Consider the following 16,058-nt stretch of genomic DNA (forward strand, 5'->3'; position numbering starts at 1 on the left):
CTGGTTCTTGTGTACGTTTAGGTTCTTTCTGGTTCTTGTGTACGTTTAGGAGCTTTGTGGTTATTGTTTACATTGAACTGCTTTGTGGTTGATGTGTACATTGAGCTGCTTTGTGGTTCATTTCTACATTGACCTCTTATTTCTCTCTCTATCTCCTCCCTCTCTTGCCTTGGTACTCTCTTGCCTTGCTACACTCCTACCTCCTTCATTAACAATTCTCCTGCCCTGGCCTAAAAACTGTACTGAATTTTTCCAACTTTGTTGTTTATTCTAAATTTAGTTGCTTTTTAGTTCATTCTAAAAGATTTGGAGGTGTGGGTGTGGCTATAAGGGGAGATGAGGAGGCCACAACAGCTAAATTTATAATGTACTACCTAGTCAATGCTTGTTTTCCTTATTTCTCTCTCTACCTCCTCCCTCTTTTGTCTTCTTACACTTCTGCCTTTAAACATACCCCATTAACAATTCTCCTGCGCTGGCATAATTAACCCTCACTTGGTAGTTCATCGTAAATTGAGTTGCTTTCTAGTTCATTCTAAAAGTGATTGGTGGCATGGGTGTGGCTATAAGGGGAGATGAGGAGGCCACAACTGCTAAATTTATAATGTACAACAAAGTCCATGTGTATTTTCCTTATTTCTCTCTCTTTTCCTCCTCCCTCTCTTGTCCTTGCTACACTCCTGCCTTTAAGCAGACCCCATTAACAATTCTCCTGCAGTGGTATAAAACCCGCTCTGATTTATTCCCACTTTATAGCTCATTTGTACACTTAGCTGCTTTGTGGTTCATGTGTACGTTTTAGCTGCTTTGTAGTTGTGTAGATTTAGCTTTCTTTGTGGATCAGTTGTATATTTAGCTTGTTTTGTAGTTCAGATGTACATTTTAGGTGTTTTCTGGTTCTTGTGTACGTTTAGGTTCTTTCTGGTTCTTGTGTACGTTTAGGAGCTTTGTGGTTATTGTTTACATTGAACTGCTTTGTGGTTGATGTGTACATTGAGCTGCTTTGTGGTTCATTTCTACATTGACGTCTTATTTCTCTCTCTATCTCCTCCCTCTCTTGCCTTGCTACTCTCTTGCCTTGCTACTCTCCTACCTCCTTCATTAAAAATTCTCCTGCTCTGGCCTAAAAACTGTACTGAATTTTTCCAACTTTGTTGTTTATTCTAAATTTAGTTACTTTTTAGTTCATTCTAAAAGATTTGGAGGTGTGGGTGTGGCTATAAGGGGAGATGAGGCCACAACAGCTAAATTTATAATGTACTACCTAGTCAATGCTTGTTTTCCTTATTTCTCTCTCTACCTCCTCCCTTTTTTGTCTTCTTACACTTCTGCCTTTAAACATACCCCATTAACAATTCTCCTGCGCTGGCATAATTAACCCTCACTTGGTAGTTCATCGTAAATTGAGTTGCTTTCTAGTTCATTCTAAAAGTGATTGGTGGCATGGGTGTGGCTATAAGGGGAGATGAGGAGGCCACAACTGCTAAATTTATAATGTACAACAAAGTCAATGCGTATTTTCCTTATTTCTCTCTCTTTTCCTCCTCCCTCTCTTGTCCTTGCTACACTCCTGCCTTTAAGCAGACCCCATTAACAATTCTCCTGCAGTGGTATAAAACCCGCTCTGATTTATTCCCACTTTGTAGCTCATTTGTACACTTAGCTGCTTTGTGGTTCATGTGTACGTTATAGCTGCTTTGTAGTTGATGTGTAGATTTAGCTTTCTTTGTGGATCAGTTGTATATTTAGCTTGTTTTGTAGTTCAGATGTACATTTTAGGTGTTTTCTGGTTCTTGTGTACGTTTAGGTTCTTTCTGGTTCTTGTGTACGTTTAGGAGCTTTGTGGTTATTGTTTACATTGAACTGCTTTGTGGTTGATGTGTACATTGAGCTGCTTTGTGGTTCATTTCTACATTGACCTCTTATTTCTCTCTCTATCTCCTCCCTCTCTTGCCTTGGTACTCTCTTGCCTTGCTACACTCCTACCTCCTTCATTAACAATTCTCCTGCCCTGGCCTAAAAACTGTACTGAATTTTTCCAACTTTGTTGTTTATTCTAAATTTAGTTGCTTTTTAGTTCATTCTAAAAGATTTGGAGGTGTGGGTGTGGCTATAAGGGGAGATGAGGAGGCCACAACTGCTAAATTTATAATGTACTACCTAGTCAATGCTTGTTTTCCTTATTTCTCTCTCTACCTCCTCCCTCTTTTGTCTTCTTACACTTCTGCCTTTAAATATACCCCATTAACAATTCTCCTGCGCTGGCATTATTAACCCTCACTTGGTAGTTCATCGTAAATTGAGTTGCTTTCTAGTTCATTCTAAAAGTGATTGGTGGCATGGGTGTGGCTATAAGGGGAGATGAGGAGGCCACAACTGCTAAATTTATAATGTACAACAAAGTCCATGTGTATTTTCCTTATTTCTCTCTCTTTTCCTCCTCCCTCTCTTGTCCTTGCTACACTCCTGCCTTTAAGCAGACCCCATTAACAATTCTCCTGCAGTGGTATAAAATCCGCTGTGATTTATTCCCACTTTGTAGCTCATTTGTACACTTAGCTGCTTTGTGGTTCATGTGTACGTTTTAGCTGCTTTGTAGTTGATGTGTAGATTTAGCTTTCTTTGTGGATCAGTTGTATATTTAGCTTGTTTTGTAGTTCAAATGTACATTTTAGGTGTTTTCTGGTTTTTGTGTACGTTTAGGTTCTTTCTGGTTCTTGTGTACATTTAGGAGCTTTGTGGTTATTGTTTACATTGAACTGCTTTGTGGTTGATGTGTACATTGAGCTGCTTTGTGGTTCATTTCTACATTGACGTCTTATTTCTCTCTCTATCTCCTCCCTCTCTTGCCTTGCTACTCTCTTGCCTTGCTACTCTCCTACCTCCTTCATTAACAATTCTCCTGCCCTGGCCTAAAAACTGTACTTAATTTTTCCAACTTTGTTGTTTATTCTAAATTTAGTTGCTTTTTATTTCATTCTAAAAGATTTGGAGGTGTGGGTGTGGCTATAAGGGGAGATTAGGAGGCCACAACAGCTAAATTTATAATGTACTACCTAGTCAATGCTTGTTTTCCTTATTTCTCTCTCTACCTCCTCCCTCTTTTGTCTTCTTACACTTCTGCCTTTAAATATACCCCATTAACAATTCTCCTGCGCTGGCATAATTAACCCTCACTTGGTAGTTCATCGTAAATTGAGTTGCTTTCTAGTTCATTCTAAAAGTGATTGGTGGCATGGGTGTGGCTATAAGGGGAGATGAGGAGGCCACAACTGCTAAATTTATAATGTACAACAAAGTCCATGTGTATTTTCCTTATTTCTCTCTCTTTTCCTCCTCCCTCTCTTGTCCTTGCTACACTCCTGCCTTTAAGCAGACCCCATTAACAATTCTCCTGCAGTGGTATAAAACCCGCTCTGATTTATTCCCACTTTATAGCTCATTTGTACACTTAGCTGCTTTGTGGTTCATGTGTACGTTTTAGCTGCTTTGTAGTTGATGTGTAGATTTAGCTTTCTTTGTGGATCAGTTGTATATTTAGCTTGTTTTGTAGTTCAGATGTACATTTTAGGTGTTTTCTGGTTCTTGTGTACGTTTAGGTTCTTTCTGGTTCTTGTGTACGTTTAGGAGCTTTGTGGTTATTGTTTACATTGAACTGCTTTGTGGTTGATGTGTACATTGAGCTGCTTTGTGGTTCATTTCTACATTGACCTCTTATTTCTCTCTCTATCTCCTCCCTCTCTTGCCTTGGTACTCTCTTGCCTTGCTACTCTCCTACCTCCTTCATTAAAAATTCTCCTGCCCTGGCTAAAAACTGTACTGAATTTTTCCAACTTTGTTGTTTATTCTAAATTTAGTTGCTTTTTAGTTCATTCTAAAAGATTTGGAGGTGTGGGTGTGGCTATAAGGGGAGATGAGGAGGCCACAACAGCTAAATTTATAATGTACTACCTAGTCAATGCTTGTTTTCCTTATTTCTCTCTCTACCTCCTCCCTCTTTTGTCTTCTTACACTTCTGCCTTTAAACATACCCCATTAACAATTCTCCTGCGCTGGCATAATTAACCCTCACTTGGTAGTTCATCGTAAATTGAGTTGCTTTCTAGTTCATTCTAAAAGTGATTGGTGGCATGGGTGTGGCTATAAGGGGAGATGAGGAGGCCACAACTGCTAAATTTATAATGTACAACAAAGTCAATGCGTATTTTCCTTATTTCTCTCTCTTTTCCTCCTCCCTCTCTTGTCCTTGCTACACTCCTGCCTTTAAGCAGACCCCATTAACAATTCTCCTGCAGTGGTATAAAACCCGCTCTGATTTATTCCCACTTTGTAGCTCATTTGTACACTTAGCTGCTTTGTGGTTCATGTGTACGTTTTAGCTGCTTTGTAGTTGATGTGTAGATTTAGCTTTCTTTGTGGATCAGTTGTATATTTAGCTTATTTTGTAGTTCAGATGTACATTTTAGGTGTTTTCTGGTTTTTGTGTACGTTTAGGTTCTTTCTGGTTCTTGTGTACATTTAGGAGCTTTGTGGTTATTGTTTACATTGAACTGCTTTGTGGTTGATGTGTACATTGAGCTGCTTTGTGGTTCATTTCTACATTGACGTCTTATTTCTCTCTCTATCTCCTCCCTCTCTTGCCTTGCTACTCTCTTGCCTTGCTACTCTCCTACCTCCTTCATTAACAATTCTCCTGCCCTGGCCTAAAAACTGTACTGAATTTTTCCAACTTTGTTGTTTATTCTAAATTTAGTTGCTTTTTAGTTCATTCTAAAAGATTTGGAGGTGTGGGTGTGGCTATAAGGGGAGATTAGGAGGCCACAACAGCTAAATTTATAATGTACTACCTAGTCAATGCTTGTTTTCCTTATTTCTCTCTCTACCTCCTCCCTCTTTTGTCTTCTTACACTTCTGCCTTTAAATATACCCCATTAACAATTCTCCTGCGCTGGCATAATTAACCCTCACTTGGTAGTTCATCGTAAATTGAGTTGCTTTCTAGTTCATTCTAAAAGTGATTGGTGGCATGGGTGTGGCTATAAGGGGAGATGAGGAGGCCACAACTGCTAAATTTATAATGTACAACAAAGTCCATGTGTATTTTCCTTATTTCTCTCTCTTTTCCTCCTCCCTCTCTTGTCCTTGCTACACTCCTGCCTTTAAGCAGACCCCATTAACAATTCTCCTGCAGTGGTATAAAACCCGCTCTGATTTATTCCCACTTTATAGCTCATTTGTACACTTAGCTGCTTTGTGGTTCATGTGTACGTTTTAGCTGCTTTGTAGTTGATGTGTAGATTTAGCTTTCTTTGTGGATCAGTTGTATATTTAGCTTGTTTTGTAGTTCAGATGTACATTTTAGGTGTTTTCTGGTTCTTGTGTACGTTTAGGTTCTTTCTGGTTCTTGTGTACGTTTAGAAGCTTTGTGGTTATTGTTTACATTGAACTGCTTTGTGATTGATGTGTACATTGAGCTGCTTTGTGGTTCATTTCTATATTGACCTCTTATTTCTCTCTCTATCTCCTCCCTCTCTTGCCTTGGTACTCTCTTGCCTTGCTACTCTCCTACCTCCTTCATTAAAAATTCTCCTGCTCTGGCCTAAAAACTGTACTGAATTTTTCCAACTTTGTTGTTTATTCTAAATTTAGTTACTTTTTAGTTCATTCTAAAAGATTTGGAGGTGTGGGTGTGGCTATAAGGGGAGATGAGGCCACAACAGCTAAATTTATAATGTACTACCTAGTCAATGCTTGTTTTCCTTATTTCTCTCTCTACCTCCTCCCTTTTTTGTCTTCTTACACTTCTGCCTTTAAACATACCCCATTAACAATTCTCCTGCGCTGGCATAATTAACCCTCACTTGGTAGTTCATCGTAAATTGAGTTGCTTTCTAGTTCATTCTAAAAGTGATTGGTGGCATGGGTGTGGCTATAAGGGGAGATGAGGAGGCCACAACTGCTAAATTTATAATGTACAACAAAGTCAATGCGTATTTTCCTTATTTCTCTCTCTTTTCCTCCTCCCTCTCTTGTCCTTGCTACACTCCTGCCTTTAAGCAGACCCCATTAACAATTCTCCTGCAGTGGTATAAAACCCGCTCTGATTTATTCCCACTTTGTAGCTCATTTGTACACTTAGCTGCTTTGTGGTTCATGTGTACGTTATAGCTGCTTTGTAGTTGATGTGTAGATTTAGCTTTCTTTGTGGATCAGTTGTATATTTAGCTTGTTTTGTAGTTCAGATGTACATTTTAGGTGTTTTCTGGTTCTTGTGTACGTTTAGGTTCTTTCTGGTTCTTGTGTACGTTTAGAAGCTTTGTGGTTATTGTTTACATTGAACTGCTTTGTGATTGATGTGTACATTGAGCTGCTTTGTGGTTCATTTCTACATTGACCTCTTATTTCTCTCTCTATCTCCTCCCTCTCTTGCCTTGGTACTCTCTTGCCTTGCTACACTCCTACCTCCTTCATTAACAATTCTCCTGCCCTGGCCTAAAAACTGTACTGAATTTTTCCAACTTTGTTGTTTATTCTAAATTTAGTTGCTTTTTAGTTCATTCTAAAAGATTTGGAGGTGTGGGTGTGGCTATAAGGGGAGATGAGGAGGCCACAACAGCTAAATTTATAATGTACTACCTAGTCAATGCTTGTTTTCCTTATTTCTCTCTCTACCTCCTCCCTCTTTTGTCTTCTTACACTTCTGCCTTTAAATATACCCCATTAACAATTCTCCTGCGCTGGCATAATTAACCCTCACTTGGTAGTTCATCGTAAATTGAGTTGCTTTCTAGTTCATTCTAAAAGTGATTGGTGGCATGGGTGTGGCTATAAGGGGAGATGAGGAGGCCACAACTGCTAAATTTATAATGTACAACAAAGTCCATGTGTATTTTCCTTATTTCTCTCTCTTTTCCTCCTCCCTCTCTTGTCCTTGCTACACTCCTGCCTTTAAGCAGACCCCATTAACAATTCTCCTGCAGTGGTATAAAACCCGCTCTGATTTATTCCCACTTTGTAGCTCATTTGTACACTTAGCTGCTTTGTGGTTCATGTGTACGTTTTAGCTGCTTTGTAGTTGATGTGTAGATTTAGCTTTCTTTGTGGATCAGTTGTATATTTAGCTTGTTTTGTAGTTCAGATGTACATTTTAGGTGTTTTCTGGTTCTTGTGTACGTTTAGGTTCTTTCTGGTACTTGTGTACTTTTAGGAGCTTTGTGGTTATTGTTTACATTGAACTGCTTTGTGGTTGATGTGTACATTGAGCTGCTTTGTGGTTCATTTCTACATTGACCTCTTATTTCTCTCTCTATCTCCTCACTCTCTTGCCTTGCTACTCTCTTGCCTTGCTACTCTCCTACCTCCTTCATTAAAAATTCTCCTGCCCTGGCCTAAAAACTGTACTGAATTTTTCCAACTTTGTTGTTTATTCTAAATTTAGTTGCTTTTTAGTTCATTCTAAAAGATTTGGAGGTGTGGGTGTGGCTATAAGGGGAGATGAGGAGGCCACAACAGCTAAATTTATAATGTACTACCTAGTCAATGCTTGTTTTCCTTATTTCTCTCTCTACCTCCTCCCTCTTTTGTCTTCTTACACTTCTGCCTTTAAACATACCCCATTAACAATTCTCCTGCGCTGGCATAATTAACCCTCACTTGGTAGTTCATCGTAAATTGAGTTGCTTTCTAGTTCATTCTAAAAGTGATTGGTGGCATGGGTGTGGCTATAAGGGGAGATGAGGAGGCCACAACTGCTAAATTTATAATGTACAACAAAGTCAATGCGTATTTTCCTTATTTCTCTCTCTACCTCCTACTTCTCTTGTCCTTGCTACACTCCTGCCTTTAAGCAGACCCCATTAACAGTTCTCGTGCGCTGGCATAATACCTGCACTTACTTGGTAGTTCATCGTAAATCGAGTTGCTTTGTAGTTCATTCTAAAAGTGATCGGAGGCATGGGTGCAGTACATAAAGGAATAAATTCAGAACATTTGAACAACAACATCTATTTGACTTAGAACTATGTAATTTCTACAACCGAACAGGGGTCCAAAAACTTCTATCCAACAGGAAAAACCAAGTTTATCTCATTAATGCTGATGCTGTACATCTCATCCTCCAAAACTAGATTTGTGGCCACTGAGTAGCAGAAATCTGCTACTTAATCTAAATGCTCCAAATATCCTGAAGGCTCGTTTTTGGTTTCTTTTCTTTATTCAAAAATTCAGATATTAATGTATACCACTTGGTTGCCTGATGCCCCAGTAAATCTGTCTGGAAGCATAGGACTGGCAAGCTATACTGAGCTTTTAAGTTTTGCCATTCATGAAACTCCTTTTGGATGGCCTGGTGCATTTGATATCATGAGTGTTTTTATCTTATGAAAGATAAGGGAGCTGGATGTTCTCATATTTATTAAATGGAGAGCAAATCATCTGCATGAAAAGTACTACATCATTGAGACTCCTAAGAAAATTAAAGAGTCAATGTTCAGTTGTTGATTAGGACTTGGTTATCAGATAAAAAAACAGAGGGTAGGATTAAATGGCCATTTTTCTCAATGGAGGAGGATAAATAGTAGAGTGCTGCAGGGATCTGTACTGGGACTGGTGCTATTTAACTTATTTATAAATGATCTGGAAATTGGAATGATGAGTGAGGTGATTAAATTTGCAAATGCCTCTAAACTGTTCAAAGTTGTTAAAATGTGTATAGATTGTGAAAAATTGTAGGCAGTCCTTAGGAAATTGGAAAACTGGGAGTCCAAGTGGTAGATGAAATTTAATGTAGACAAATTCAAAGTGATGCACATTGGGAAGAATAACTCAAAATCATAATTACCAGAGTCCACCTTGGAGGTCAGCATCCAAGAAAAAGATCTGGGTATCATTGTAGATAATACGCTTAAACTTCCACCCAACATGCAGTGGCAGCCAAAAAAGCAAACAAGATGTTAGTAATTATTAAAACAAGGATGGTTAACAAGACTAAGAATGCTATAATGCCTCTTATCACTCCATTGTGCGACCTCACCTTGAGTATTGCATTCAATTCTGGTCACCTTATCTCAAAAAAAAGATATAGCAGAATTAGGAAAGATTCAAAGAGTGACCAAGATGATAAAGGGGCTGGAACGCCTCTCGTATGAGGAACGACTAAAAGGTTAGGGCTCTTCAGCTTGGAAAAGAGATGGCTGAGGAGAGAGACGATTGAAGTCTACAAAATCCTGAATGATGGATTGATTTTTTATTCCATCAAAAATTGCAAAGACTAGGGGACACTCGATGAAGTTACAGGAAAATACTTTTTTAAATTAATAGGAATAAATATTTTTTCATTCAAAGAATAGCTAAGCTCTGGAAAGTGTTGGTATTTAGGGCCAACCAATGCTCCCACCACCCACCCCCATAGGCCCCTGGATCCTTCTTAAATTACCTGGTGGTCCATTGGGGTCCTATGGGCAGGAATGATGTACACTCACTCCTGCTATAACTCTGCGACCTCTGGTGGAAGCTTTGTAATACCTGTGAGTACAAGGTAAGTAAGCCTGAGTGGAGGGAAGGGAAGGAGAAAGGATCATGATCAAGGAGAGTGAATGGGTTCCAGTTGAATACGAGTTGGGACCTTCATAATCCCTGGTGGTTTCTATATTATGAATTAGTTTCTATATTATGAATTCAATGCCAGTGCCTAGATGTGGACTACCATTGAACATTCAGAGTTAATTCTGCTCATGGAGGCCAGCTTGTGAAACAGTGCTACCTGTTGTGGGCTGAATATCAACTGGTACTTTACAAAGGTCAGTACTTTATAAGAGGTCATTTATATGCATATATGACCACAAATGTATACAAATCTCTATATAAAATAACTCCCATTGTACTGCTGAAAATCCATCATGTCATTCTGGATCTATGTACGTATATCTTTGGTTTCAGGATGGAGTTAGGGCAGATACTCTGTCCAACTACCCAGATCATGATTCTCCTGAGATGGAAACACACTCTATGTGATCTATTCCTTAGTGCTCCCATCCTGCCCATTACGGCACAACAAAGCAGGGGAGACAATGAATGGGGCACAGTTTTGCACCTTTGCATCCCTTATGCCCTCTGCTGCCCATAAAGTACCTTGCTATGACCTTGGTACAGAATGTAGCAGTATTCATCTGCAATCTGTGCAGTTGAGCAGTTTTATTTAGCCTTTCCTAAATTAAACTACTTAGCTATACAAATAGGAAAGAATTCCATAAATGACACTCAAAATTTATTGCTGTAAAAAATTGATGCTAAGCGAATTCTGTGTATAGTAACATAGTAACATAGTAGATGATGGCAGATAAAGACCCGAATGGTCCATCCAGTCTGCCCAACCTGATTCAATTTAAATTTTTTCTTCTTAGCTATTTCTGGGCAAGAATCCAAAGCTTTACCCTGTACTGTGCTTGGGTTCCAATTGCCGAAATCTCTGTTAAGACTTACTCTAGCCCATCTACACCCTCCCAGCCATTGAAGCCCTCCCCAGCCCATCCTCCACCAAACGGCCATATACAGACACAGACCGTGCAAGTCTGCCCAGTACTGGCCTTAGTTCAATATTTAATCTTATTTTCTGATTCTAGATCCTTTGTGTTCATCCCACGCTTCTTTGAACTCAGTCACAGTTTTACTCTCCACCACCTCTCTCGGGAGCGCATTCCAGGCATCCACCACCCTCTCCATAAAGTAGAATTTCCTAACATTGCCTTTGAATCTACCACCCCTCAACCTCAAATTATGTCCTCTGGTTTTACCATTTTCCTTTCTCTGAAAAAGATTTTGTTCTACATTAATACCCTTCAAGTATTTGAACGTCTGAATCATATCTACCCTGTCTCTCCTTTCCTCTAGGGTATACATATTCAGGGCTTCCAGTCTCTCCTCATAGGTCTTCTGGGGCAAGCCTCCTATCATTTTCGTCGCCCTCCTCTGGAGATATTGATGCCCAAATAAGTATTCTGTAGCACTATTTTACTGACGCTTAACACTATATACTTCCACTCGTGTATGCTCAGTAAAAACATACATACAATTTCTAAAGCAGATAGAATTTTTAGAACCAGAACCTCAGAACACCACTCCAGGCTCACTTAGCTCATAGCCTTAGGCTTGATGTGTCCTTTCCTCACTGGTTCTTTTGTGAAAGTGCAAAATTTTATATATAAATATTTCAATAGCTTATAATAATTTTAAAGGTTTAAATAGCTGGAATCATAAAGCTTATTTGTTCATACGCTGTACAGTATATGTGGTCCAAAGTGAATTGGAATTATCTTGCCGATATGTTTCGCCGGAGCTTTTTCAAAGGCATAATCCCTTTTAGTTCTCCCACCAGCTTTCCAGACCACTTTCGTTTTCAAAGACAGAAGTAAGGCACAGCTGTTCAGAATGTCCCTGACATGGCAATGCCTCTTTTTACTAAGTGAGTTAGGTGCTCCGTTTTATAGAATATCATGCAGCCAGATGCTCACACAAATCTTAATGAGTGCCAATTAACATCAGTAATTAGTTATTGTCACCTGGTTATTGATGGTTAAGAGCTCATTAGCCAATTAACTGACGCACATCTCAGCAATGCATCCAAATGTGAGTGCTATAATGTATATAGAATTCGGGGGATAGTTCCTGAATATCTCTACTATATGCAGACCTGCTGCAGTGAGCGATCTATACATATATTCAGCACTGCTAACATGGGGCCCTTTTACCAAACTGTGGTAAAAAGTAGCCTTAATGGCTCCTTATTCTAATTTTTTTTAAATTAATGCCTATGTACTAATTTTCTCATGAGCCCCTACTACCACCTATTTTGTAGGCAGTAAGGGCTCATCCACTAATCGCACCCTGATTGGTTAGTGAAGATCAATGTAGCTGCATTAACCAATTAGCACAGAACACACCTACTCTCTACCTAGACCAACCCCAGCACTAAAAAATAATATCTATTGTATAGCACATGGGAAGCATGAGCTGATCACAAAATTGTTATTGGGTGCCTAAATATGCCCTGCAGAAAGGCCTCTTTTTGCTGCAGTAAGCACATGTTCGTGATTACCCCAGCTTAGTAAACTGACCCCCCTTATGTGGACTGCTGCTGAATATGTGTTTTTAAATGCAACTTCTGGCAATAATAATAATAAAAATAAAAAGAAACATTGACCACGCAACTGAATATGGACTTAGTAATTAGATCTGAAGAGAAGACATAGGCAAGTAATGGGAAAGTTGGTAGTTCAAAGAATCTAAATAGCACAGACTCTTTTAACATTTCAGCCGTCTGCCTGCCCTGGAAGTATTCTTTCTGTAACGTTCCGCCTATGCCTGTGCCTACATATGCTTCTGTTCTCTGAGATTTGTTGTTATTTTTTTATGTTTTTGAATGTACACAGTTGATACACAGACAAATTATAAGAATGGTATAACTGAAATATTAAATAAATAAAGTCACTGCTTACTTTTCTAAGTAAAAATTATATTGGGGGGATTCTTTACATCTAAAACAATTTCTTAAAAGTCATGAGAAATAATGTCTTAGATTAGTGGATTAAATGCTATACCATGTTGTAATTAAGGCATAGGGCCTAATTATTTTCTCTTTTTTTGTTGTTTTATTTGGCTACAGTAATTCCCTTTTCCTTTGATATGGACTAGATGGTTATGATGGAAATAATTTTAGATCTGTTGTTGATTGAAGAGCCATCTAATATAATAAAACGCTAGACGCGCATGCGCACTCAGACCTGCGTGATCTGAAATCCCTGAGATGTATGTCCGTGGCTTTGCAGGAGTGCGCATGCGCGAGTCCCCAGCCTTACTGCTTCCCAGCCGCATTGCTTTCCAGCCGCCCTGCCTTGGACTCCCTGTTCTCCAGATCGCGGTGTACAGACCGGTAGGGCACTGGGAGCTAGGGAGAAAGCAAGGGCTCAGTTCGTCTTCGTCGTCGTCTTCGCCTCTCCCCCCCAATCCCCGTTGAGCCTCCCACCCGATTTTCTCTTCTCGCGGTCTGGCCGGCTACTTTAGTCCCTTGCCGCCGCCACCACCCTCTTCCCTTCCCATGGTCGACAAACCTCTTGGCTCCAGCAGTGGCTGCAGAACTGTAAACACGCTGCTTTGCCGCCTCTACTGCCTTGATTTGCTCTGCCGTGGGCCACGAAGAGACAGGGAGGAACTGGAGCGGAAGAGGGAAAGGGGCCTGCTTTGCGGGAGGGGTGTGCTTGGAGGCACAAAGCTTTGCTTGGGGGGGGAGACAGAAGGGGGGCCACAGAGAGACAGGGAGGAACTGGAGCTGGAGAGGGAAAGGGGCCTGCTTTAGGAGAGGGGTGTGCTTGGAGGCAGACAGTTTTGCTTGTGGGGGAGACAAAATTGGGGGCCACGGAAAGACAGTCAGGGAGGAATTGGAGGGGTAGAGGGAAAGGGGTCTGGTTTGGGGGGGAGGGGTGTGCTGGGAGGCAGACAGCTTTGCTTGGGAGGGGAGACAGAAGGGGGGCCACAGAGACACTGTCAGGGAGGAATTGGAGGGGTAGAGGGAAAGGGGGCTGCTTCGGGGGGAGGGATGTGCTGGGAGGCAGATTGTTTTGCTTATTGGGGGAAGACAGAAGGGGGGCCATGGAGAGACAGTTAGGGAGGAACTGGAGGGGGAGAGGGAAAGCGGGCTTTCTAGCACCCGTTAATGTAATGGGCTTAAAGATTAGTTATTGTTATAAAAAAAATTAATGATCTGAAAGATATAAAGAGAAGTATGTTGATTTTTTTTCTATTATAGGTATAAAAAGTTTGATCACAAATACCTGCGGAAAATTCTGATTCGGAAGAAACAGCCTAAATCAAGCATTGTGACTCTTTACAAAAAAATGGAGATGAAACAAGCCATTGAGATGGCAGAAGAAGGGATGAGAAGAGACCCATCTGCAGCTTCTCTCATGTAGGTATAATTTCTAGGAGGTCATTTTTTTTAAGTTGTATGGTGGAAGGGTAAAGTAATTTTAAATGAAATCCTGATATGCAAATTTTCAGGGCCAGATTAAAGCCAACTGATGCTCTAAGCACAGCCCAAAAGTGGTGCCTTTCAAAATTTCTGTCACTTAACTAAAATGATATTAAGACTCAATAAGTACTGAGAAATATTATTATATGAAAAAAGTCTAGGGCTCCTTTTACAAAAGTGCGTTAGGGCCTTAACGCGTGGAATAGCGCGCGTTAAAATGCCCCGTGCACTAGCCGCTACCGCCTCCTTTTAAGAAGGTGGTAATTTTTCAGCTAGCGCGCGCTATAGCGCGTTCTAATCTTGTGCATGCGCTAAAAACGCTAGCGCACCTTAGTAAAAGGAGCCCTTAAATTCATGTTGGATAATGGGTGTGGCAGACAACAGTGAAAGAATTAAGTGAATGATATGGATAAAAAAAATTTGGTGGTGCCTCTCTTCCCTTGGTGCCCTAAACACATGCTTATTTTGTTTAACGGCTAATCCAGGGCTGAAAATATGGATCCTGTATCATGGATGTACAAGGAATTGATGTTCAAACTGGTCTATTTTATTTATTTATTCAATTTTCTATACCGTTCTCCCAAGAGAGCTCAGAAAGATTTAGATGAATTTATGCAGGTATTCAAGCATTTTTTCCTGTCTGTTCTGGAGGGCTAACAAGCTGGGGCAATGTGGGATTTATTCTAGATGCCCCTTCAGCTACCTGAGTATGAAAGAAAGTAGCAAGCATGTTGAAACAAGTTTGTGCATGTTGTGATATGTCTCAAGATTACTCATTCACAGTTGCGGCTCAGTGTGAGTCTATCATTCCAAGAAACAGGATGTCAGGAGATTCCTTGTGCGAGTCAAGTAAGAAACTGCTTGATTTGAGCCGGCCTAGCAAATGTCCCGCGGCTGCTGTGTTTGCTGGTCTAGGGGTGAGAAGAGGCATCCCGGCAGCGGCAGCGCAGGAGTCAAACCACCACGGCCGTCGCAAGCCGCCCCACACGCCAGAAATCAAATTCGGCACGGAGACAGACATCACGGTGGCAGGGATCACAAAGCCCTAAGTGAGCATGCGCGCTTAGGGTTTTATTATAGAGGATGTAAACCCCACTGATTCCATGCTGATAATTGCGGGGTATAAGAAACAGTATGGTATGGTATGGATTAGGACAACTACAGAGAGGGCTCATTCAAGAGTAAAGGTTCTAGACTTTAAAAAAAATTAACTGAACAATCGCCTCATCCAAGCAACCAGCACCAGACACAGAAAAACGCACTCCCCATTCATACCCCCCCATCCAAAGAAGTGAAAAGAACAAAACTACATGACGGCCTCCTAGCCACACAAGCTGCAAGACTAGATAACCAAATCTCCAACCTTCTGATGACCACCCCAGACTATAAGACGTTCAGAAAAGAAATAAAAAACCACACTTTTCAAGAAATTCCTAAAACAGAAATAACAACACGACCACTAAAAGCCCTCAAGATCTTCATATTACCTCTCTAGCTATTCTCTACAATTCATATAATTCTGTTATTCTGTAACTCTGTAATTCTTTATTCATTGTAATTCTGTTCTTAAACTAACCTTTTGTAATCCGCCTTGAACCGCAAGGTAATGGCGGAATAGAAATCCCTAATGTAATGTAATGTAATGTAATGTAATGTAACTTTATTCAGATGGGGGATTACATCAAGGAACTGTTGTTTGGATTGGAACATCTGAAAGAAATAGGAAAGCAGTGAGCAAAACTGAAATGAGCTATTGTAAGGGCAACAAATCATTTTGTAAGGAAAAGAAGGTGCCGTTTTGGTTCTCAAAAAGAAGGTTAGCTTTCATAAACTACAAAGATTGCAGCAAGAGAAAGACAGGCTAAAATATCTGGAAAAGTTAAGAGTAGTCAGGAAAGCAAAGATGAAAATGGAAGAAAAAATAGCCAACAAGGTAAAACTGGGGAACAAGACTTTTTTAGGTATATTAGTAATAGGAAGAAGTGCAAAAGTGGTAAAAGCCTCCTGGACTTTTTTTTTTAAGTACAGAGGGGGAGGG

The sequence above is a fragment of the Geotrypetes seraphini genome, chromosome 3, assembly GCF_902459505.1.
Source record: "Geotrypetes seraphini chromosome 3, aGeoSer1.1, whole genome shotgun sequence".
NCBI lineage: Eukaryota > Metazoa > Chordata > Amphibia > Gymnophiona > Dermophiidae > Geotrypetes > Geotrypetes seraphini.